Raw genomic sequence first — 26,057 nt, 5'->3', positions numbered from 1 at the left:
CAAACGCGGACATATCTTACAGTTCGTGAGTAAGCAATTGATACTTAAGCTATATTCGTGGATGATAAAGGAGGTCGGTTGGTGTGCGGTTCGATTGTATCCTTATTTTAGATTCAAACACCTAGCAGTTGGTAAGAAAAACCTATACGTAACATTTGATTTTACTTAATTAACAATCCAATTACGTGTTGGATTCGTATCTCCGTCACAGAACTTCACATCATGCGCTTCATCTTTAAACGCATGCACACTTTGTTACTTCTGAATGGAGATATATCAAACATCTTTCGTGGTTAGTTAAGAGAGGCGAAAGGGTCTTGATAGGAGGCCCGGTTTACTACAAGAAATGTCGTCTTTTATTTTCAAGTTTAGATTTGGTTAGTGATACAGCTAGTCAGCAATATGTTTAGATTAGATTTGATTAGATTAATACTTCTTCCATAGATCATGAATACGACATTTCGTAATGATGTGGAATGTGTCATTTTAATGAAAGATTTCTTTACATACCATGATTCAATTTCTTTACAACCTTTTTTTACTCTCTCTCTCATTCTTTTTTATATTTATCTCTCTCTCTCCTCTCTCTCTCTCTCTTTCTCTCTCTCTCTCTCTCACACACACACACATTCTTTTTTTATTTTTGTTTGTTGTGCTCGACTATCGGCCAGGCACGAAAACGTCTGTGAATGAGTTTCTTAGTTTTGAGCACACTGGCGAAAGAAATATAAAAACAACTATGAGAGTTACTGATTTATGATGCTTAGTTTGCAGTCAGTTCTGAGTATTATTAGTAACTACGCTCCAGTCCCTAAACCTAGTTACAGAAATGCGAATCAGACGCATTACGTTTTCCAGGCCGTGGCGGCCGCGTCTTTGAGATGCCTGCTATGGTCACTTCCCAGCCCGCTATAGGAACACACCGGTTCGTCTTCTTCCTGCTGGTACTGTAACTGCGATTTGGCAACAAGGCAGGGTATGTTTGGCAACTCTGTGATCGACGAGTTATTTCCTGTTGTGCACGGAATTAAGCCTTAAAGTTCACTTGATTTTTCCTGGCATTTCCATTGAATCTGAGATATTAGTCTGAGATAATATCGCTTGAGGTGTAACAAAATATTGTAAATTTACGCTTTTCAGCCCAGGACAGTCGATGCACGTGAAAACCGCAACTCATCTCGTCCTTTACGAGTTCTACACACTATTGACCTCGTAAGAGGAAACCTAGACGCGTACCTCTTCACTAGGCGTGGGTTAACGTGCTGCGCTGAGTAAAAGCGTCTGTTACGGTTCCAGTGTCACTGACTGTAATATTTATATCCATTCTGTGAAAGAGCTACAAGCAGTCAGATCAAACATCGATAATGAAATCGCAAGAAAATACTTTCGGCTCATAGTGCGATGACGAAAAGCCTACAATGCTGCATAACAATCTTTCCGCTGCTGAGAAACAAATTTTTAATTTCTAGGAATACATAACTTTATTTATGAAATGCCACATTTCCATACCTGCTGAGTATGACACAGCATACCAGTTAAATAGAGACCCAATCGAAATCTAAGTGAGTAGTATTTTACTAATTTGTGCCGATAGAGGCACGCTTGTGTACAAATACTCAGTTTTATTAAAACAGACTTTCGACGTAAGGTTATCGTGGGTGGTTTTATTTCATTTCTTATAATACAGAGCACAATTTTCGTAAAGTTTCTTTTAGTGTTGTTAAAACAATAGTAAACATGAGAGAGAAATTAATCATCAACGATATATGCGAATTCTCTTATGTTATCTATAATAGTCTCACAATGCACATGCAGTTTATTGATTACATGCATTTAGAAAACTTGTTCTGATTTAAAGCTGTCAAACAAGGCTTGAAGAAGAATAAAACGCCACTACCACATGACAGCTAACGTAGAAATTACTTTTCTGACGTATTTTGGCACGATGCCCTCTCCCCATACATAATACAAAAGTTTCTAGATACATCTGCTGCCAGGCCGTCTATTAAACCTGAAAAGAACAAAATGTCACAGAAGTTAGCCCTTTTCGCACATTCGACTAGTTTGGGTTGAGAAGTGAAGAGAATTATGTTCAAAGTTCCATTAGATTGATAACTTCAGCAGGCAGCAGAATTGCGTTTTGAAAAATGGAGCACTGAATGTACCCGAAGTCGCTACGTTTTATCTACGGTGCGCGACACTTACCGTTACACTACTAGCTGACATGTAGCTACAGCAGCTCCAGAAGTCAAGACCAATTCCTCCAGAACTTCCGCATTGAACAGTAGTGTGAGATAATGCATATAGCCGGATCTAGACTTCTGAGAGACAGACAGTTACAGCTTTTCTTTTGCACTACACGACGTTCTCAACAAACAGATAGAGCAATAGAGTAGCTCAAGAGGGAAGGAACACTTCCTATTTAAATTTCTGCATCCTACACTGTTGGCAGTTCTGTGTAGGCGGAAGTTACGTGATTTTATTTCAGTGACTACAAACTAGAGTTGAATGTATGTACTGGGTAGTCGAGGCAGCTAGTTCATGGCGATTCGGTCAACCAAGTAAATGAACGTACTGAAGATACTGCAAACCATTACAGGGAGCCTGTGTGTCAGAATTCTCTTCCAGTGTGGCGCAAAGCTTTAAGATAGAAAAACGAATCTCAGAGAAGAGGATTTGGTGGTCTGTTTGACTGATGATATGTTTGTATACTTATGGCCTGGGTTCGATTCCAACTTCTGCTGATGATTTTTGATAGGGAGAGACACATTATATTCTCTTCTGGCTACGCCAAGTGAAGAAGGTAAAATGACATTGTGGTGTGAAATTCACCTTAAACATGAGATTCCTTCGCTACAAAGTAGACATTAGGTTGAACCACAATAAAGTCAGGAGTGGCGACATGTAAAAATTCTAACACCAGTAACCTTTCTTAAACTAGTTAATTGTTTCTAGTGACGAAACAACGGTATGTAGGGACATAGGACACTTATTCCATCTTTTATTTGAGCTTCTGTATGACGATAAAATTGGTTCTGAACTGGGAAAACGATTAGACCGCCCTTAACGCGGAATTTGGTCCTTCGTGACAATACAGCTCGAGTACAAGTTGTTTTTTTCAAAACTGCAGATTCCTCAACATCTCCACATAATGCGCGTGAATAGGTTAGAATCCTGACCTGGCACTAAAGTTTTCATTATGTATTATCAAGCTCTAGCATGGGAACACCTATCTGTTGGTGGATAATAATTTTGATTTTTAATGTATTTTCAGTCGTTGTCAACACTATCGATATCTGACGTTTTTGACTCCCAGTGAGACACAGAACTATTTGCGAGATCACTGTAAGTTCAACGATGTTATTCCGAGCTGCTGGTGGAGAAAAATTCGGTAGCTGACGTCTCTTTGTGGCAACGGCCTTGCCGCAGTGGATACACTGGTTCCCGTGAGATCACCGAAGTTAAGCGCTGTCGGGCGTGGCCGGCACTTGGATGGGTCACCATCGAGGACGCCATGTGGCGTTGCCATTTTTCGGGGTGCACTCAGCTTCGTGATGCCAATTGAGGAGCTACTCGACCGAATAGTAGCGGCTCCGGTCAAAGAAAACCATCACAACAACCGGGAGAGCGGTGTGCTGACCAGACGCCCCTCCTACCCGCATCCTCACCTGAGGATGACACGGCGGTCGGATGGTCCCGATGGGCTACTTGTGGCCTGAAGACGGAGTGATTTGACGTCTCTTTGTGTGTAGTCAACATCGATACGTGTGGGGTTCGATTACCAGTCAGCACTGAACTCTTCGTCATATTATTTCTACTTCAAACATGCTCAAATGTCGCTGCTGGTGTAACGAACCCTCTACAATATAACAGCAATAGGTGCCAGGTTGGAGTTCTGGAAAGGAAAAAATTAATGTTTCGTCACGTCATTTCAGTTAAATCATCTTGCTACTGCCGAGGAAATCCGATATGTCACAGTTGACTGTGCTTCGATAACAATCGGATTAGGTTCTGGGTTCGAATCGCTGTCCAACACAAAGCTTTACCTCACGGCATTTCAAGTCAGTTACTTGTGAAGAAGCAGTATTTAACATCTCTCGCGGTTCGTTAATAGCGAGAATAGATGCTGGGTAGGAATTCGCGTCCGTAAAAAATGTTTACGTCGTGTAATTTAAAGTTGATATTTACTAACTGATACTGTCTAAAATCGAGGTATATCACTCTCTGTATGTCTAGTCATGAATGACTGTTAGTTTCCGTCAGTCACGAAATCTTTGCTTTGTCTGCATGACCTGGGTTTGAATCCATATGCAGAACGAGACGGTTCGTCGTGTCATTTGAAGTTCATACATATTTTCAACTAACTGCTCGTGAATAACTTAAATTTTTAACGTCATTTGGTGTGAAATAATAAGTACGGTATGTTATTTCGTAGAGGAAATCATGAATACGGCGAACTTACTACGTGTATTATCTATCTGACGTAATAATGAGAGTGGTAACATTTCACGTACGTCATTTATTGTAATAAATGTGAGCTTACAAGCCTTAAGGACAGTCTTACCCGTGATAAGGTGTTCCCTAATATTTGTAGTATAGTGGTATCATTTTACATCTTGAGTTATTGCTATAAAGAGCAGTGTTTTCTAGTGGTGACTTGTTGGAACCATTTTCAATAGTCAAACGACTGTACCGAGGTGCGATTAGAGGACCTGCTAGACAGCAGCGTTATGCAGGTTGTATGTGAATCAGGCGAAATGCAATTCAGGTCGTTCGGATACTTTTGAGCACGACTGTACATCTCGCATGACCACCATGAAGTCAAAACTAGAGAAATTCAAGAATATTTAGAAAAGTGAAGACTTCTTTTTCGTGCAGCATGGATAATTAACCGAGGGTGGTGGTAAGACAATAAGTAGACCCCATGAAAACCCACCTTAACGAATTGTAAGCAAATAACGTTAACCTGGGGCCATTTACAATGCCTTCAGTTTGTGACACACTATGCTTGCACCAACTGAATCTGAAAATTTTCTCGCTTTGCAAGGGAAACTAGCAATCAGAGTTTGCTAATCTATACGGGAATTAAATTAACAGTTATTGTTTTATGGTAATTGGAGGAACTTTTGAAACTGTTGGCACCAGGGAAAGAATATCTTACGATGCTATCGCTTTCGAGTGAAACTACTTATATGTCAAATAATACACGACCTGTGGCGCACTATCAGTACTATAATGTCTGATTGTCGATGTGTTCCTTGTAGGCAATTCATGCGTTTGTTGTGATTGCTGTTTTTACGAAATAATTAGATAAGATAAAAAAGGAAAGGCAAACCTACGTTTATAGCGTTTGTAGACTTAGAGAAATCTTTTCGCAGTGTTGGCTGGAATACTCTATTTTAAATTCTGAAAGTAGCAGCGATAAAATACAGGGAGAAAAACCTACTTACAGCTTGTAGAGAAACCAAATCACAGTAAAAATAGTCGAGGGGCATGAAAGGGAAGCAGTGGTTGAGAAATGAGTAAGACAAGTCTGAAGCCTATCGCCGATGTAATTCAATCTCAACATTGAGCAACCAGTAAAGGATACTAAAAAAATTGGAGTACAAAATAAAATACAGGGAGGAGAAATAAGAACTTTAGGATCCGACAAATGCCGCGCGGAATAGCCGCGCAGCTAGAGGCGTCACGTCACGGACTGCGCGGCCTCTCCTGCCGGTGGTATGAGTCCTCCCTTGGGCATGGGTGTGTGTGTTGTTTTTAGCACAAGTAATTTTAAATAGGTTTAAGTATAATGACTTGAGCAGTTTGGTCCCTTAAGAATTCACACAAATTTTAACATTTGAACATTAAACATTTGCCAATTAGATAATAATTCTCTCAGCGACAACAAAGACTTAAAGAGCAGTCGAATGAAATGGACAGAGTCTTTAAGGGAGAATATGAGATGAACAGCAACAAAACCAAAACAGGGATAATGGAATGTAGTCGAGGCCATTAGATTAGAAAATGAATCAATTAGAGTAGTAGATGAGTTTTATTAAATGAGCAGCAGAAGAACTGATGATGGCCAAAGTAGAAACGATATAAAATGTAGACTAGCAATGGGCAGCGTTTCTGAGGAAATTGATTTGTTAACGTAGAATATAAATTGAAGTTCCAGGAAGTCTTTCGTGAAAATATCTGTATGGAGGATAGCCATGTGCGGAAGTGAAACATGGACGATAAACAATTTAGAGAAGGAGAGAATAGAAGCTTTTGAAATGTTGTGCTGCAGAAGAATGCTAAAGATTACCAATTCGGTACTGGGCGAGGCGGGGGCGGGGAGGGGTGGCGAAGGGGGGAGGGGGAGGGGGGAAGAATGCTAAAGATTACCAATTCGGTACTGGGCGAGGCGGGGGGGGGGCGAGGGGGAGGGGGGGGACGTGAAAATCGTAGAGGGAGACCAAGAGATGAACTCCGTAAGCAGGTTCAGAAGGATGTTGGTTGCAGTAGTTATTCGGAGAGGAAGAGTCTTGTACGATGTAGAGTAGCATGGAGAGCTGCACAAGCCAGTAATCGAACTGAAGACCACAACAACGACAACAACAGCAATTAAATAAATCGTACAATATTTATTATCCTCTGTGCATTTAATTCCTTATATTATCTACATTCGAGGAAAATTCGGGACATTATTCCGACGTCACGGTCTGTATCTGGAGCGCAGTTTGTCTCCGCTCCCTCCAAGGCAAACAGTGATAATTTTCGGATGCGTTTCAAAATGAGCGCAACCGGAGACGTCGGGCAAACAAGCCGTTATTCAAGAGGTCCGGATAGCAACAAGTGGCGCAGCCGCCGCCGCTACCGCCGCCGCCGCCACACGGCGCAGTAAATTTTTCGGTGCGGGTTGCTGGCCAAGGGCTGGGGGAACAAAAGCCTGACGGGCCTAACACTTCCAGCGTCCGCTCAGCCGTCTTGCCCTGCTTGTGCGGAACATCGTGCTGATCAACAGCTCATTGTTCTCAGGTTAGGTAGATCGCCGTAACTGTCTTAATTATAGGGTGAGCTCCATATAGTACAAACTCTGAAAGAAACCAAAATTTGCGAGATTTTCTGTATGTTTCTCGATTTAAATGTTTCTTCTGTTGAATGTATACAACACCTAGTCACTATAGCTACATTTACACTTGTACTCCACAAGTCATATAGCGGTGTCTGTTGGCGGGTACATCTGATACAAGTTGAGCCACCTCCTCTGTTTTGTTCACGAATTGCCCGTTGGAAGAATTTCTCCAATTTTCTCGTTGTGTTCATTGCTCAAGACGTACGCGTGTGTGGGAGGAGGTAATACGTTGCCCGAATATTCCTCGAGCATACCGTATCGGAATTTCAGTAATAACCTTTTTGTATTACACGACGCCTTTCTTATAGTGTCTACGTAATTTTCTTTTGCCAGTCGAAAGATGCCGTGACAAAACGCGCCGCTCTTTGTTGCATCTTGCCTATCTCTTCCATAAATTCAGCCTGGTAAGGGTCCCACATCGTTGATATATACCCAGGAATCAGTCGAACAGGTGTCCTGTAAGCCATTTCTGTAGTGGATGAATTATATTTTCTTAAGATTCTTCCTATGACTCCCAGTCTGGCATAGGCTTTTCTTATTATTTGTTTCATGTGGTCAATCCATTTAAAAAGTCGCACCGTTTGGTTCTTCCTAGATATCGTAGGGTACTTACTGCTTCCAGCAAGTCATCACCAATAGTATAATTGTACTACAGTGGTTTTTTTCTGCTACATATGCGCCATATGTTTGTTTGCCTGTCCATCCTCAGCAAATACAAAAATTCTTGTTTTGTAAATAAAAACGCCTTTTCTTACATCAACTTAATATATTTTTCCCAGATGGGTGTCGCCTTTTTATTGCTCTAAGGCATCTTCAATGGGATCTATAACAATACAGTTTTGTTATTTTTAGATTATGAAACAGTTCAAGTTGCGTTTTTTATGTCAATAAGTAATTACTCACAGTTTTTGTGATCTTCGTTTCCTCTCATCTGGTCTGAAAGTCTCACTACCTCTTTATTTCCGAAACACAAGCACAAATTTGTATTCCGACTTTTTCGCATTGTGCACCATGTATATGCTTCTTTTTTGTGCTATACCATTATTCTTTTGCCCCTAGATACAGCTATTTCTTCGAACACTGTACTTTTAACAACGTTAATATCGTAACTTCATTATGTGTTTCCTCCTCTTTGGTTTGTTTTTTTATCTACATGTTGCCAGCCTAACGAAGTATGTGTTCAAAACCACCTTCTAATCATTATGTTAATATCTGTGTGTGTGTGTGTGTGTGTGTGTGTGTGTGTGTGTGTGTGTGTGAGTGTGTGGAGGTGGGGGGGGGGGGGGAGTAGTTCATGCTTTGAGTTGTAGAGTGTTGAATATGAATGTAATAGTTGTTAGAGAGTGGCTGGAAGCGTTGGTTACAGCTGATTTGACTTTTGGTTTCAGTGTTCTGTGGAGAGCTTCATGGATAAGTGAGTCAAAAGGTGTTGGTTGTATTATTATTATATTGGGTGATACTATTATTATTATTATTATTATTATTATTATTATTATTATTATATTAATCCCCTTTGGGAGCCTTATTCCATTACTCTATCTATTAGAGCAAACGATCTGTTGTTTGGCATGTGTACTTGATCATTGAACAGGGTTTTCCTGTCCGCTTTGGTTTTCTGCATGGAGTAATTTTCTTGCAGGGTGAAGAGGTGTTTTTTATTGTTGATTCTAGTTATTTTCGTGTCTTCTTCTCTAATGGTTTGTTAGTGGTTACGTTCTTTTAGGTGTTCTGCAAATTTGAATTGGTTTCTCCCATACTTCCAGGCCCTCATGCGTTCCTTGTATCTGACATCAAATGTTCTACCTAGAAGTATGGGGCAAACCACTCCACATTTGCAGAACGCCTAAGAGAATATTACCACAAATCAACCACTAGACAGGAAGACATTAAAATAATTATAATAAACAATAAAAATCATCTGTTAAGCCTGCAAGAAAATTACCACGTACAGAAAACATAAGCAGAAGGGGAAACACTGTTGAATGATCAAGTATATATGACAAACTACTCATTGTTTACACTAATAGATAAAATAATGGAATAACGCTCCCAAAGAGGATTAATATCATGATAATAACAACAATAATAATAATGTTAAAATCACTGTGTTCGAAGAAATAACTGTATGTAGTGGTAAAAGAATAATGGTACACCACAAAAGAAAAAAGAAGGGGAAACATGACGGACAGTGTGAGAAAATTTGGAATATAAAATTGTACATATGTTTTCGGAAATAAAATGGTAGTGCGACGTCCAGATCAGATGAGGAAACGTAGATGACAGCAAACTGTCAGTAAAGTAAAACATGCACCGTAATTGTACGTCAGATTAAGGTCAACAATATAGTCCTACAATTAAACTCATCTGTCCAACGAACACTACCGTTGCGCCAACGACTTACGAGAACATGCTATTAGAAGGGCAGCAAGTTCTTTCGCATAATATATGTTGAACCTTACAGGTATTTCATCTGGTCGTAATGCCTTTTTGTTTGTCTATTCTGCGACCCCTTATCTCAACAGCTGCCATTTCTGTGTTTATGCGATGATTGACAGGAGGCGCCGTATTATGATCTCTCACGGTGAAACACTTTCGGATGTTGGAATTCAGTATTTCGGCCTTCTCTCTATCATAGTTTATTTCAGCGCCAGTATGGTCAGTGAGTGACAGAACAGATAGTTTCGATCCGGACTAGTATGAACCCATGTTGCAAGTCTTCTTCACCGATATTCGAGGGATGTAGTGGACCACTGATATGAATATATACCGTGTGTGAGCTGGAAGCAAATGAATCGGGCAGTTTACGTTACACGTAGAAAAATTTTGGGCTCTGTTTGAACTCCCGGTCACCTCGCGACCTAGCTACGTCTGTTGTTATTATCCCCGCAACTTCTCCAAGTACAGTAATATCTTATATCAGCCTCCTCTTATCATTTTCGACTCAATATTTCACTAAACTAAAGTCGTGTTTACATGAGTTTGTTCTTATTTGACATCAGGTTAGTTTACAAACAGATAATGGATTATTACTAGGTTCATATGTAGTGGGTTCTTCCTTTATTTCATCTCCTTACTTTCCACTTACATTTAGTATAACATCAGTGCTTGTGGTACAGTAGGTAGCTGGTGTGGCCTGCCAAAAGTTATGTTGTCCCACGCTGGTGGGAAAAGAGAAATTTACTACAGGCTTTCTGTTTGGGAACCTGCTGTAATGATCGCGTGGGTCAGGGAAGCAGGGGGCGCCTGGTCGAGACACTTCCTGGAGCATTATGGCGTCCACCTGTGTTTGAAAATGGCGGGGGTTGTCACTCTGCTCAGGGTCTCCAGACTCACAAGCGTACGCTTTTTCTTGTGAAATGGGGAGTGAACAATGCGAAGAGACCCTCTAGGTAATAAAACTGTGCCTTCCGCAGGGTGCAGCTGGCTGGAGGGACATCAGAAAACTTCGTTCTCTAAAAACATGATCCTTAGGATTGCGGCAGCAGAGTCTTTCAGGAGAGACAACGTCTTTTCCAGAGTCTTGTGAAAGCATAGGGTACTTAGAGTTACATGTTTGGTTTTTATTTGCATTTTTATGGAAGAGGGGCTGCGTGAGAAGCTGGGGGCAGCAACTTCTTTAGACAGGGGTGCACTGAGTCGCGCTTCTGTGCGGACTGCGCTATTTGGAGTTAAATATTATTGTCAGAGCTTTTGTTTGAGAGCTGCGTCTTGCGTCTGCCTTGTGATTGGTTTTGGGGGCCGAAAGAGAGTACTGTCGTTAGATGTGTGAAGCGCCCACGTCTATTGTGAAGATACGTACGGAAACCAGTTTCATATATTGATCTCTCTAGTAAGTATGAACGACTGACTGGATGGCTTATCTCGGCCGGCCGCTGTGGCCGAGCGGTTCTAGGCGCTTCAGTCCGGAACCACGCTGCTGCTGCGGTCGCGGGTTCGAATTCTGCCTCGGGCATGGATGTGTGTGGTGTCCTTAGGTTAGTTAGGTTTAAGTAGTTCCAAGTGTAGGGGACTGATGACCTCAGATGTTAAGTCCCATAGTTCTTAGAGCCATTTGAACCATTTGAGCTTATCTCGTTTTGGCTACACGGGCCTGAAAATGATGCCAATGAGATACCGAAACTGGTAGCATAATAAAATTATTCCACAAGCCTACGGCTATTGGACATTTGTCCTCAACAACGCCTGAGCTCAGGTGGCGAGTCACGCAGAGTGTCGCATTCCTTATCCCGTCGTAAGAAGTCATAAAATGCGGTCTGGTATGTAGAGAGCAGGTGCTCGTATTCGGTTTTAGGAAGTTTTCGGTGAACAGTAGCTTACCTTGATTCAAGACAGAAATCTTCCATCCTGCAGTGGGTGGTGAAGTGGACTTTGAACATCAGTGTTGATGCCTTGCGGAGATGTACGACGTTAACAGCCCATCTGCTTATGCTACTTGAAGACTAAGCGAGGGCTCGACTTGCAGCCACACTGCGTCGTCTGCAGCCGCAGTCATCGAGCCAGCTGTGGTGAGAACCGCGTGCAGTGCGAAGTTTTCAGTCGGCAACAACGGATAGGTCAGTTAAATTTCAGGTTAGGCAACATGGTGCTTCGATTATTAACAACGTGTTTGCGCGGTCCACACAGCTTAGGTTGATTGTTAATAGTATTTTGTACTTTCCTCGTGGTATTGAGTCGAGAAATCAGTTAACAGTTAACAATTAAAGTCGAAGGAATAAGTCTAGTTGAATCATGTGAATCACAACTGCATTTCCTTCATTAACCATAACCACCATGATCTCCCCTGGACAAAGTTCAGTGTAATGTAGGTTACATGTCATTTGATATTGCTGCTGCTTCCTGTCCGGCATTAGACAGTTCACTGTCGCTTATTATTTTCAAGAGTTTGCTACTTGTTGTGACCCTGTTTTTCTTGTGTCTTTATAAATAAATTACTACTGACGTATCATTGATTTTCATTAGTAAACAGTGTGACCCCCATAATTCTGCTAGTGAACCCACCACCATAGCTTAGTTTTTGCTATTACTTCGAACACTTTCTGTAACTGGACAATCATGTCACCTTTTAGACCTTCGTTGACCTTCAAAGACGTTACTGTTACACATCATTGGATTCGTCTCGGTAGCCGCTACCAGAAAATAGGTACCAAACTATAGCATCCAATAAAAAAAATGTTGACCTACATATCTCTGAAGCGACCCCACCTAGCAACAAAAAACGAACGTCATATTACGGCCCCCGTTGTCCCAGACAACTTTTGTCGCACAAACTTTTCAGCTCCTATCGTACTTTCGGTGTTATTCTTAATGCTGATAGTTAGGGACTCATCCACTATAGGGCACTTAGCGTCGTTTTATTTGCATTAGTCAATGCTGATTATGATTACTTGTACGTTCACAGAAGTGCAAACGGAAATATTTCTGAAGGTGACATTCTAAAACATAAACGATTTTATACGCAGTTAATAACGGCAACATTGCCTTACATAGTCTAGTGGTCTCCAAAATACGGCACGTAGGTCGCATTCGGCCTACGAGGGGACTTAGTCCGGTCCGAGGTTGAGTGGAGGGGAAGCTCTTTTTCATTAAAAAAAAAATGTAGCGTGCATTCCCCCGCTCGTTTAAATTATTGCTCTCACTTTTTCATAAATAACGGAGATGCCAGTAGGAGCGCAGTGCCTGCAGTTGTCTGAGACTTCCTGTTTGTTATGTTCTTATTTAAAGGTTTTCTTTCGAGTGCGCGTACAATATGTTCGTTGAAACTGAAAAGAGAAAACTAGACAGATTGTGAGTATCGTACCTTCATCTACATCTACATCTACATCTATACTCCGCGAGCCACCCCACGGTGCGTGGCGGAGGGTACTTATTGTACCACTATCTGATCCCCCCTTCCCTGTTCCATTCACGAATTGTGCGTGGGAAGAACGACTGCCCGTAAGTCTCCGTATTTGCTCTAATTTCTCGGATCTCTTCGTTGTGATCATTACGCGAGATATATGTGGGCGGTAGTAATATGTTGCCCATCTCTTCCCGGAATGTGCTCTCTCGTAATTTCGATAATAAACCTCTCCGTATTGCGTAACGCCTTTCTTGAAGTGTCTGCCACTGGAGCTTGTTCAGCATCTCCGTAACGCTCTCGCGCTGACTAAATGTCCCCATGACGAATCGCGCTGCTTTTCGCTGGATCATGTCTATCTCTTCTATTAATCCAACCTGGTAAGAGTCCCATACTGATGAGCAATACTCAAGAATCGGACGAACAAGCGTTTTGTAAGCTACTTCTTTCGTCGATGAGTCACATTTTCTTAGAATTCTTCCTATGAATCTCAACCTGGCGCCTGCTTTTCCCACTATTTGTTTTATGTGATCATTCCACTTCAGATCGCTCCGGATAGTAACTCCTAAGTATTTTACGGTCGTTACCGCTTCCAATGATTTACCACCTATGGCATAATCGTACTGGAATGGATTTCTGCCCCTATGTATGCGCATTATATTACATTTATCTACGTTTAGGGAAAGCTGCCAGCTGTCGCACCATGCATTAATCCTCTGCAGGTCTTCCTGGAGTACGTACGAGTCTTCTGATGTTGCTACTTTCTTGTAGACAACCGTGTCATCTGCAAATAGCCTCACGGAGCTACCGATGTTGTCAACTAAGTCATTTATGTATATTGTAAACAATAAAGGTCCTATCACGCTTCCTTGCGGTACTCCCGAAATTACCTCTACATCTGCAGATTTTGAACCGTTAAGAATGACATGTTGTGTTCTTTCTTCTAGGAAATCCTGAATCCAATCACAAACCTGGTCCGATATTCCGTAAGCTCGTATTTTTTTCACTAAACGTAAGTGCGGAACAGTATCAAATGCCTTCCTGAAGTCCAGGAATACGGCATCAATCTGCTCGCCAGTGTCTACGGCACTGTGAATTTCTTGGGCAAATAGGGCGAGCTGAGTTTCACATGATCTCTGTTTGCGGAATCCATGTTGGTTATGATGAAGGAGATTTGTATTATCTAAGAACGTCATAATACGAGAACACAAAACATGTTCCATTATTCTACAACAGATTGACGTAAGCGAAATAGGCCTATAATTATTCGCATCTGATTTATGACCCTTCTTGAAAATGGGAACGACCTGCGCTTTCTTCCAGTCGCTAGGTACTTTACGTTCTTCCAGCGATCTACGATAAATTGCTGATAGAAAGGGGGCAAGTTCTTTAGCATAATCACTGTAGAATCTTAAGGGTATCTCGTCTGGTCCGGATGCTTTTCCGCTACTAAGTGATAGCAGTTGTTTTTCAATTCCGATATCGTTTATTTCAATATTTTCCATTTTGGCGTCCGTGCGACGGCTGAAGTCAGGGACCGTGTTACGATTTTCCGCAGTGAAACAGTTTCGGAACACTGAATTCAGTATTTCTGCCTTTCTTCGGTCGTCCTCTGTTTCGGTGCCATCGTGGTCAACGAGTGACTGAATAGGGGATTTAGATCCGCTTACCGATTTTACATATGACCAAAACTTTTTAGGGTTCTTGTTTAGATTGTTTGCCAATGTTTTATGTTCGAATTCGTTGAATGCTTCTCTCATTGCTCTCTTTACGCTCTTTTTCGCTTCGTTCAGCTTTTCCTTATCAGCTATGATTCGACTACTCTTAAACCTATGATGAAGCTTTCTTTGTTTCCGTAGTACCTTTCGTACATGATTGTTATACCACGGTGGATCTTTCCCCTCGCTTTGGACCTTAGTCGGTACGAACTTATCTAAGGCGTACTGGACGATGTTTCTGAATTTTTTCCATTTTTGTTCCACATCCTCTTCCTCAGAAATGAACGTTTGATGGTGGTCACTCAGATATTCTGCGATTTGTGCCCTATCACTCTTGTTAAGCAAATATATTTTCCTTCCTTTCTTGGCATTTCTTATTACACTTGTAGTCATTGATGCAACCACTGACTTATGATCACTGATACCCTCTTCTACATTCACGGAGTCGAAAAGTTCCGGTCTATTTGTTGCTATGAGGTCTAAAACGTTAGCTTCACGAGTTGGTTCTCTAACTATCTGCTCGAAGTAATTCTCGGACAAGGCAGTCAGGATAATGTCACAAGAGTCTCTGTCCCTGGCTCCAGTTCTGATTGTGTGACTATCCCATTCTATACCTGGTAGATTGAAGTCTCCCCCTATTACAATAGTATGATCACGAAACTTCTTCACGACGTTCTGCAGGTTCTCTCTGAGGCGCTCAACTACTACGGTTGCTGATGCAGGTGGTCTATAGAAGCATCCGACTATCATATCTGACCCACCTTTGATACTTAGCTTAACCCAGATTATTTCACATTCGCATTCGCTAATAACTTCACTGGATATTATTGAATTCTTTACTGCTATAAATACTCCTCCACCATTGGCGTTTATCCTATCCTTGCGGTATATATTCCATTCTGTGTCTAGGATTTCGTTACTGTTCACTTCCGGTTTTAACCAACTTTCCGTTCCTAATACTATATGCACACTATTTCCTTCAATAAGAGATACTAATTCAGGAACCTTGCCCTGGATACTCCTGCAGTTTACCAATATTACGTTAACTTTTCCTGTTTTTGGTCTCTGAGGACGGACGTTCTTTATCAACGATGATAATGTCCTCTCTGGTAAGCCGTCAGGTATTTTATCGTTTCGCCCAAGGGGGGGTCCCTCTAACCTAAAAAACCCCCGTGTGCACGCCACACGTACTCTGCTACCCTAGTAGCTGCTTCCGGTGTGTAGTGCACGCCTGACCTGTCTAGGGGGGCCCTACAGTTCTCCACCCAATAACGGAGGTCGATGAATTTGCAACCATTATAGTCGCAGAGTCGTCTGAGCCTCTGGTTTAGACCCTCCACACGGCTCCAAACCAGAGGACCGCGATCGACTCTGGGCACTATGCTGCAGATATTAAGCTCAGCTTGCACTCCGCGTGCGATGCTGGTTGTCTTCACCAAATCAGCCAGCCGCCGGAAGGAACCAAGGATGGCCTCAGAACCCAAGCGGCAGGCGTCATTCGTTCCGACATGTGCTACTATCTGCAGCCGGTCACACCCAGTGCGTTCAATAGCTGCCGGAAGGGCCTCCTCCACATTACGGACGAGACCCCCCGGCAAGCACACCGAGTGCACACTGGCATTCTTCCCCGACCTACCCGCTATTTTCCTGAGGGGCTCCATAACCCGCCTAACGTTGGAGCTCCCTATAACTAATAGGCCCGCCCTCTGTGACTGTCGGGACCTTGCCGGAGAATCGGCCACTGGCCCAACAGGCGAGGCATCCTGTGGTGGCTCGGAAACGATGTCATCACCACTAGGAAGCACCCCGTACCTGTTGGAAAGGGGTAAGGCAGCTGCCACGCGGCCAGATCCCACCTTCGCCTTTCGGCCAGGCACGCGCGAGCCCACCACTGTCCGCCATTCACCCTGGAGTGATGGCTGACCGGTAAGATGCTCACTGCCGGAAGACGCAGCGACATCAGGGGTTCCATGTGACTCCAAGGCCACCGAAGTAGGCATAGGTCTCACCACAGTTGCCCCAACGCCACTACGAGCCGACGCCTGCGCCTCGAGCTCGATGAGCCTAACAGACAAAGCCTCCACCTGCCCCCCGAAGAGTGGCCAATTCTCCTTGCGTCCGCTCACAACAACCACAGTCCCTACACATGACTATGTTTACCCTACTCTATACGATGACAAATTCCCAAGATGATCTTCTGATGAGCTACTCTGATAATCAAGAAACACTCACTGAAATACGAGACGCGAAAACTACGCTAGGTTTTCCCAGAAAAACTATTTAAAAGCTAAGCGCAGCAAATAAGTACAAAAACGCTTTATACAAACAGTACTCGCTGCTGCTGGTGCTCTCGCTCTGGCTGTCACAAGACAACTGCTGATTCAAGTGACTAGTGGCTAACGGCCGCGAAACAAACAAAAGACGGTTTTAGGGCGCTTTCTGTTCTAAACGATCAAGAAAACACTAAGAAATCTAACACGAAAACTACGTAAAGTTTTATCAAGAACTGTTAGTTACTATGCAGAGCAGATAAACACAAATAGAATCCCTTCCTTAGTGGAAGGTCGTAAACAAAGTGCAAAATAAACGCTTTATACAAACAGTACTCGCTGCTGCTGGTGCTCTCGCTCTGGCTGTCACAAGACAACTGCTGATTCAAGTGACTAGTGGCTAACGGCCGCGAAACAAACAAAAGACGGTTTTAGGGCGCTTTCTGTTCTAAACGATCAAGAAAACACTAAGAAATCTAACACGAAAACTACGTAAAGTTTTATCAAGAACTGTTAGTTACTATGCAGAGCAGATAAACACAAATAGAATCCCTTCCTTAGTGGAAGGTCGTAAACAAAATGCAAAATAAACGCTTTATACAAACAGTACTCGCTGCTGCTGGTGCTCTCGCTCTGGCTGTCACAAGACAGTACAGTGTGAGGCGTTGAGTACTTTTGTTACAGAGAAAGACGGCAAACCAGTGTGTTTTATCTGTTATGAAGTAACTGCCGTTCTTAAAGAATGCAATACTGGTCGCCACTAAGGAAAAACGACACGGTGCACAGTTTGATAAGTTCAGAACAAGGAACATGAATATAAACTCGAAAAATTGAAACGTGGACCTTGGTTTTAACAAAAGATTTCTAGGAAATTTGTACAGGAAAGTCATGCCATTACAAAGGAACTTTATGACACCCGTTAAAGTTCACGGTTGATCCATTCACTGAGTTTTTTTTTATTACAGAGGACAGGTAACCCTCTGACCGGACGCGCTGAGCTACCATGCCGGTCATCGAGTCGACCATTTGGGCACCCAGTCTCAAATTTCCCTGTGTCCCAGTATCTACGTCGTAGAGGGCTCGCCCACGGATCGTATGACTCCCACACAGGGAGAGACATTGTTTGGAGTCAGTAGTGTCTGTTCCTTCGTACACACATGCATCTCCGACGAAACAATGTATCAAACTACAAGGGCACTGCAAAATAAAGACCCTGAGCCACCGTATTTCAGGACAAAAGAAGGCAATCTGACGAGCAAAATAATGTCTCTCGCTGTGCGGAAATCATACGATTTGTATGCGAGTATTATGGGACGTATACACTGGGACATATTTAAGTTCAGGTAGGGCGTGGAGGCGGGTTTACGTGGCCGAGGCAGTTAAGGCGATTGCTCGGGAGTAGCGGAAATCCGGGTTCGAATCGCGCTCTGGCACAAATTTTCATACGTTACTAGTAATTCGTATAGCCATTGTCAATCGTGTCTAACTTTCTTTACTTTTCAAACTAATCAGCATTAGACTTAGGCGAACTGCACTGACAGAATGATAACTACGTTTCCTCTGCACCATTTTACATTGATATTTGATGGAGCAACACACTGTTTCCTTTTTATCCGATGTGCCCTTTTTCCTTAATTGGGTGTGAAATCATGAATTTCCGCATACAACAGCAGTCGGTTTCATGTTCGGAAAAGATGTAGCCCAGGATCTGAAGACTATCAGTTATTAATGTTTTCTCCGTTATAAGCAATTAATCGAAGGGAATTTTACGCCAGCCACGTTTCGCTTTTATTTACGAAGCATCTTTTGTGGTCATTGTGGAAACACGACCACAGGAGATGCACTGAAAATAAAAGCGAAACATAGCTGGTGTAAAATTCTCTAATTAACTGTAATAAGCTTAACAAGAAGAAACCAATAATAAATAATGGCAAGAGCTGCTGCGGAAGAGGGCGAAGCAAACAAACACATTATTATAAATACTGTAATTGCTCCGAAGCTAATAATCGGATTGTGGAGAGTGAAACGCCGTTGAATTCAATTCATTCTCTGCAAGTATGTATTTCGTTCAATAAACGTTGGAGCGAAATGGAATCGAAAGCCGTCCTGACGTCAAGGAATGTGGCAGTAACGGGGACGCCTATATCTTTCTGTGTGTCTGGATCCGTGTGGACAACCAGAGCGAGGTAAATTAAGCTAGATCTCTGCGTGCGTAAACCGTAGTGAATCGAACACACGAGCTTTTTGTTCTGCAGACAGTCCATTAAAAATTTGTCGTAAAACAACCTCCGTAATATCAGATTGACTTCAACAATGGAGGCCTGTAATTATGCGCATCTGTTTGAAGGCCCCTCTTGAAACTGAAATGGCCTATGCATTTACGCGTGGCTTGGAACCTTTCGCTGCTCCAACGACTTATGATAAACTGCTGCCAGAACAAGAAAATGTTCTTTCACATGGAATTCCAGCGCTACTTTTGTTTACGGCTGTCTACATCTACATCTACGTGATTACTCTGCTAAAAGTGCCTGGCAGCGGGTTTAATGAACCACCTTGAAGCTGTCTCTCAACCGTTTCACTCTAGAACGGCACACGGGAAAAACGAGCACTTCAATTTTTCTGTGCGATCCCTGATTTCTCTTATTTTATCGTGATGATCATTTCTCCCTATGTAGGTGGGTGCCAACAGAATGTTTTCGCAATCGGAAGAGAAAGCTGGTGATTGAAATTTTATGAGAAGATCCCTCGCAACGCAAAACGCCTTCGTTTTAATGATTGCGACTCCAATTCACGTATCATGTCTGTGACATTATTTTCCCTATTTCGCGGGAATACGAAACGAGCTGCCCTTTTTTGTGCTTTTTCGATGTCATCCGTCAGTCCCACCTGATGTGGATCCCACACCGCACAGCAATACTCCAGAATAGGGCGGACAAGCGTGGTGTAAGCAGTCTCTTTAGTAGACCTGTTGCACCTCCTAAGTGTTCTGCCAGTGAATCGCAGTCTTTGGTTTGCTCTACCCACAATATTATCTATGCGATCGTTCCAATTTAGGTTATTTGTAATTGTAATCCCTAAGTATTTCGTTGAATTTAGAGCCTTCAGATTTGTGTAACTTATCGCGTAATCGAAATTTAGCTGATTTCTTTTAGTACCCATGTGAATAACTTCACACTTTTCCTTATTCAGGGTAAATTGCTACTTTTCGCACCATACAGTTATCTTATATAAATCATTTTGCAAGTCGTTTCGATCATCTGATGACTTTACAAGACGATCGCGTTCTCTCAGACATACTAGTTGTTGTGTGTACGGAACTGAAAGAGGAAAGCATACCAGAAGAATCAGTGAGGCAACTTGTGGGGCGTGCTCCAGTAACTTAGCTTGTGGAACACTTCTCTGGAACAAAGGACTTGGCCCCCTGCACGATGGACCATTTTAGTGTGTCACCTGATTCATTCTAGGACTACGCAGTATTGAGCCATTGAAGGAACAGTCACTTCGAGTATTTACTTAGACATGAGATTTATTTCTACGAAATGGCGCCTCTCCTTGAGCCACGGCGTCGCCGTACTTGAAGGTATGTAATGTTGGAAACAAGACATATCTATGAATCAGGTAACCACCGTTCCCGAACAGGGGTCCCGGGTTCGATTCCCGGCGGGGTCAGGGATTTTCACCTGCCTAGAGATGACTGGGTTTTGTGTTGTCCTCCTCATTTCATCATCATTCTTGAAAGCGGTTCAAATTGGTTCAAATGGCTCTGGGCACTATCGGACTTAACGTATGAGGTAATCAGTCCCCTAGAACTTAGAACTACTTAAACCTAACTAATCTAAGGACATCGCACACATCCATGCCCGAGGCAGGATTCGAACGTGTGACCGTAGCAGTCGCGCGGTTCCGGACTGAAGCGCCTAGAACCGCTCGGCTACAGCGGCCGGTCATGAAAGTGGCGATATTGGACTGAGCAAAGGTTGGGAATTTGTACGGGCGCTGATAACGCGCCCCACAAACCAAACATCACGTAACCGCCGCCTTTTGTAGGTTTAGTTATTTAACATGCTTGTCTATCCGAAATACACGCCTGGAAATGGAAAAAAGAACACATTGACACCGGTGTGTCAGACCCACCATACTTGCTCCGGACACTGCGAGAGGGCTGTATAAGCAATGATCACACGCACGGCACAGCGGACACACCAGGAACCGCGGTGTTGGCCGTCGAATGGCGCTAGCTGCGCAGCATTTGTGCACCGCCTCCGTCAGTGTCAGCCAGTTTGCCGTGGCATACGGAGCTCCATCGCAGTCTTTAACACTGGTAGCATGCCGCGACAGCGTGGACGTGAACCGTATGTGCAGTTGACGGACTTTGAGCGAGGGCGTATAGTGGGCATGGGGGAGGCCGGGTGGACGTACCGCCGAATTGCTCAACACGTGGGGCGTGAGGTCTCCACAGTACATCGATGTTGTCGCCAGTGGTCGGCGGAAGGTGCACGTGCCCGTCGATCTGGGACCGGACCGCAGCGACGCACGGATGCACGCCAAGACCGTAGGATCCTACGCAGTGCCGTAGGGGACCGCACCGTCACTTCCCAGCAAATTAGAGACACTGTTGCTCCTGGGGTATCGGCGAGGACCATTCGCAACCGTCTCCATGAAGCTGCGCTACGGTCCCGCACACCGTTAGGCCGTCTTCCGCTCACGCCCCAACATCTTGCAGCCCGCCTCCAGTGGTGTCGCGACAGGCGTGAATGGAGGGACGAATGGAGACGTGTCGTCTTCAGCGATGAGAGTCGCTTCTGCCTTGGTGCCAATGATGGTCGTATGCGTGTTTGGCGCCGTGCAGGTGAGCGCCACAATCAGGACTGCATACGACCGAGGCACACAGGGCCAACACCCGGCATCATGGTGTGGCGAGCGATCTCCTACACTGGCCGTACACCACTGGTGATCGTCGAGGGGACACTGAATAGTGCACGGTACATCCAAACCGTCATCGAACCCATCGTTATACCAGTCCTAGACCGGCAAGGGAACTTGCTGTTCCAACAGGACAATGCACGTCCGCATGTATCCCGTGCCACCCAACGTGCTCTAGAAGGTGTAAGTCAACTACCCTGGCCAGCAAGATCTCCGGATCTGTCCCCCATTGAGCATGTTTGGGACTGGATGAAGCGTCGTCTCACGCGGTCTGCACGTCCAGCACGAACGCTGGTCCAACTGAGGCGCCAGGTGGAAATGGCATGGCACGCCGTTCCACAGGACTACATCCAGCATCTCTACGATCGTCTCCATGGGAGAATAGCAGCGTGTATTGCTGCGAAAGGTGGATATACACTGTACTAGTGCCGACATTGTGCATGCTCTGTTGCCTGTGTCTATGTGCCTGTGGTTCTGTCAGTGTGGTCATGTGATGTATCTGACCCCAGGAATGTGTCAATAAAGTTTCCCCTTCCTGGGACAATGAATTCACGGTGTTCTTATTTCAATATCCAGGAGTGTAGAAACGTTAAAACGTCACAGCGTTCACAGAAGCGAGTGGGACCACAACAGTGTAGCTCGCCAGTGCATGTAACTGTCATTAACTGTAACACAAGGACGATATTATTGTGTGTGTGTATAGAACAGTAAGATGAATACATGAATAATACTGTACGAGATACGGCAGCAACAGAGGTTCAAACACGGCTGGGTTCCGCGTCGACCTGAACGTGATAACAGACACGAGCCCGGCATTCCCTTTTCCTTCTATCCATATCAGAGTTCATCAGTCGCAATGGCCGGCGAGTACTGATGTGCCAGTCATTGCCGCCCAGCCGGCCGGTGTGACCGTGCGGTTCTAGGCGCTTCAGTCTGGAACCTCGTGAGCGCTACGGTCGCAGGTTCGAATCCTGCCTCGGGCATGGATGTGTGTGATGTCCTTAGGTTAGTGAGGTTTAAGTAGTTCTAGGTTCTAGGGGACTGATGACCACAGATGTTAAGTCCCATAGTGCTCAGAGCCAGCCATTGCCGCCCCATAACAATATGTTTGTAATGGGTGAGAGTTCTGGCGAACTCGATTGCCAGGGAAACCCTCTTTAGAGATGTAAGTTAGGATAGCAAGGCAATATCACTTTTCGTCTTATAACGTCACAGAAACCTTGAAGATACGGTAATGCCACCGGCTTTAACTCGGCAGAAACGTGACGGTTGCGTTCCACACTAATATTATGAGAAACAGTGGACACACAAATGTGCCCCATATCATCACACCCGGCTCTCCGGCAGATGACGTATTCAATCCGGCACCGTTCGTTCTCCTCAGAGCCTCCAGACAAGGATACGTCCATTTTGATTCAGTACGAAGAACCGGACTCGTCTCCAAATAACCCACGGCACCGCTTCTGACGCCAGTGTTGTCTTTAGGCGCACCACTGTAGTCCTACTTCTTCCTACTGCCGCGTCGAGGGAAGCCGCAACAATAACTGGTATGCTGATAGTCCTTGACGCTCCAGGTGTGGCCGTACTTTCCGTCTGTATAATTGTCTTAGTGAAAAGAAGCCTACTTCCTGACTCAAAGTACTTGACATGGTAGTACGAGCCCGTACAGTTGAGTGAACAATATGTCTGTCCTCTTGGGCGCTAGGCGCATGTGGCCGTTGAGAGGCTGCATATCGATGAATACGACCACCCTTAACCCAATGATTCCATATTCGCACGAAACTCATAAAGTAGAGCCCTATGTGAGTACCAAACAAGCCACCATAATGCTGCCGTAGAATTTCAACAGGTGCTGGTCGTAATTATCTTCTGTTGTGACACAGAAGTTTGAAATTTGATTCAAAGGTGCCTGCAACCTCCCTCTGTAGAGGTGCAGAAGCGTAGCACGCTGTGACATCATCTTAGGGCTCGGCAGTGCCTTAACCCCAGGTGCCGACACACGCGAAGAAAAGGATACATCTCAGAAAATGTGAGTATCGCATTGGAACCGAATTTGACAAAAATTATGCCCAATGCCATTGTGGTCGTGTCACACGACTGGAAGGTCGTCATACTCGTGCTTATAAACACTTAACCCCTTCTTTCAACAACTCGTCGATGGGGGACAGAATCGCGACTCCCAGCGTTGAAATCACGTGGTTTTCTTACGGTGGTGGAGGAAAACATTTAAGACACAGTGCCGCCCAATATTGACACGAATAGGTCTCGGGGGCTGGTGTAAAAGGCGTCAATGAAGCCTGCTCTTCCCTTTTGGCGTTGTTACCGAACATTTCGCAGTCGAAAACGACAGTTTCCAGTGCGGTGAACAACAGGAAAACGTTCTTGACCACGTTTGACTTTGCTGACACCTCCTGGAGTATTCAGCCTTCTCTAAGGACATCGTCGGTCCGCTACACTTGGAACATGATTGCACCCTTTTGGAAAGTAGCGCGATGCCAATTTTTCCTCTGGTGTACTGGGTAGAACAACTAGGGACTGTTCAAAACGGTTCGACCAAATCTGAAAGTGATCCGAAGAAGTAAAGAGTGTTTACACTTTTCCAGCCCTCTTTCTTCGCGCCCTCTTGCGGCGAGAGCTGAGTACCGCCACGTTCCTGAACTGAAGCTTGTTGGCCGCATGCGTGAACTAAGGTGTGTCGAAAGACACTTGGAACGGATCACTGGCTTCTTTGTACAGGGACACAGCTCTCAACAAAGATGCATAAGTGGCACTGAAGATGTTGCCGACTTGGGGGTGGAGTTTGAGGGATCCTTTGCCGATTCATTCAGTTATGAGTCAATGTCTTCCCCTTTCCCCCTCCCCCCGCGCGAAACAGGGGGCTGAAAAAGCATAAACACCCTTTGCTGCTTCGGATCGCATTCAAATTTCATAGAATGATTTTGAATAGGTCCTAGTTGACCCACTCTCTACATCAGAGAAAAATTCCGGTCGCGCTGCATTCCGAAGGAGTACGACCACGTTCAGTTGGGTTGCAGGCCACGAGAAGGGTTGATCCTTCCAGTATGTAAGCAGTGTCAAGAATGTCCTGCTGCTGGTAATCGCGATTTGAACTGTCGTTTCCGACCGCGAAATTTGTGAGAATTAACTTCCCAAGGAAATGACTAGTTCCATTGGCGCTCTTTATCCCAGCTCCTGCAGCCTTTTCGTGTCGATACTGAGCAAGGGTTTGTCTGAAATGTTTTCCTCGGCCACTATTAAGAAAACGGCGTGATTTTAATGCTGGGCGTCGTGGTTCCGGCCCCCAACGCTAGGTATGGAAAGAAGGGGTAAAATGTATGTCAGAAAGAGTGTGACGACCTTCCAATCGTGTTGTAAGTAGGCTGTTTAGGTTTTCTTATTGGCATCGTTACGTAGCGCTCTGTATGAAAATCACTGGCTGTGCTGTGTGCAGTCTGTGACTAGTTTGCATTTTTGTCTGCCATTGTAGTGTTGGGCAGCGGCAGCTGGATGTGAACAGCGCGTAGCGTTGCGCAGTTGGAGGTGAGCCGCCAGCAGTGGTGGATGTGGAGAGAGAGATAGCGGAGTTGTGAAATTTGTAATACTGGATGGCATGAACTGCTATATACACTCCTGGAAATGGAAAAAAGAACACATTGACACCGGTGTGTCAGACCCACCATACTTGCTCCGGACACTGCGAGAGGGCTGTACAAGCAATGATCACACGCACGGCACAGCGGACACACCAGGAACCGCGGTGTTGGCCGTCGAATGGCGCTAGCTGCGCAGCATTTGTGCACCGCCGCCGTCAGTGTCAGCCAGTTTGCCGTGGCATACGGAGCTTCATCGCAGTCTTTAACACTGGTAGCATGCCGCGACAGCGTGGACGTGAACCGTATGTGCAGTTGACGGACTTTGAGCGAGGGCGTATAGTGGGCATGCGGGAGGCCGGGTGGACGTACGGCCGAATTGCTCAACACGTGGGGCGTGAGGCCTCCACAGTACATCGATGTTGTCGCCAGTGGTCGGCGGAAGGTGCACGTGCCCGTCGACCTGGGACCGGACTGCAGCGACGCATGGATGCATGCCAAGACCGTAGGATCCTACGCAGTGCCGTAGGGGACCGCACCGCCACTTCCCAGCAAATTAGAGACACTGTTGCTCCTGGGGTATCGGCGAGGACCATTCGCAACCGTCTCCATGAA

The 26,057-nt window shown here is 44.5% G+C and overlaps 1 pseudogene; it reads left to right on the top strand.

The window, feature by feature from the left end:
• The first annotated feature begins 3,410 nt into the window (after positions 1-3,410).
• LOC126097899 (5S ribosomal RNA) lies at positions 3,411-3,528 on the top strand (annotated as a pseudogene).
• Positions 3,529-26,057: the final 22,529 nt, after the last annotated feature.

The sequence above is a fragment of the Schistocerca cancellata genome, chromosome 1 (genome assembly GCF_023864275.1).
Source record: "Schistocerca cancellata isolate TAMUIC-IGC-003103 chromosome 1, iqSchCanc2.1, whole genome shotgun sequence".
NCBI lineage: Eukaryota > Metazoa > Arthropoda > Insecta > Orthoptera > Acrididae > Schistocerca > Schistocerca cancellata.
This window is presented reverse-complemented; position numbering and strand designations above follow the sequence as displayed.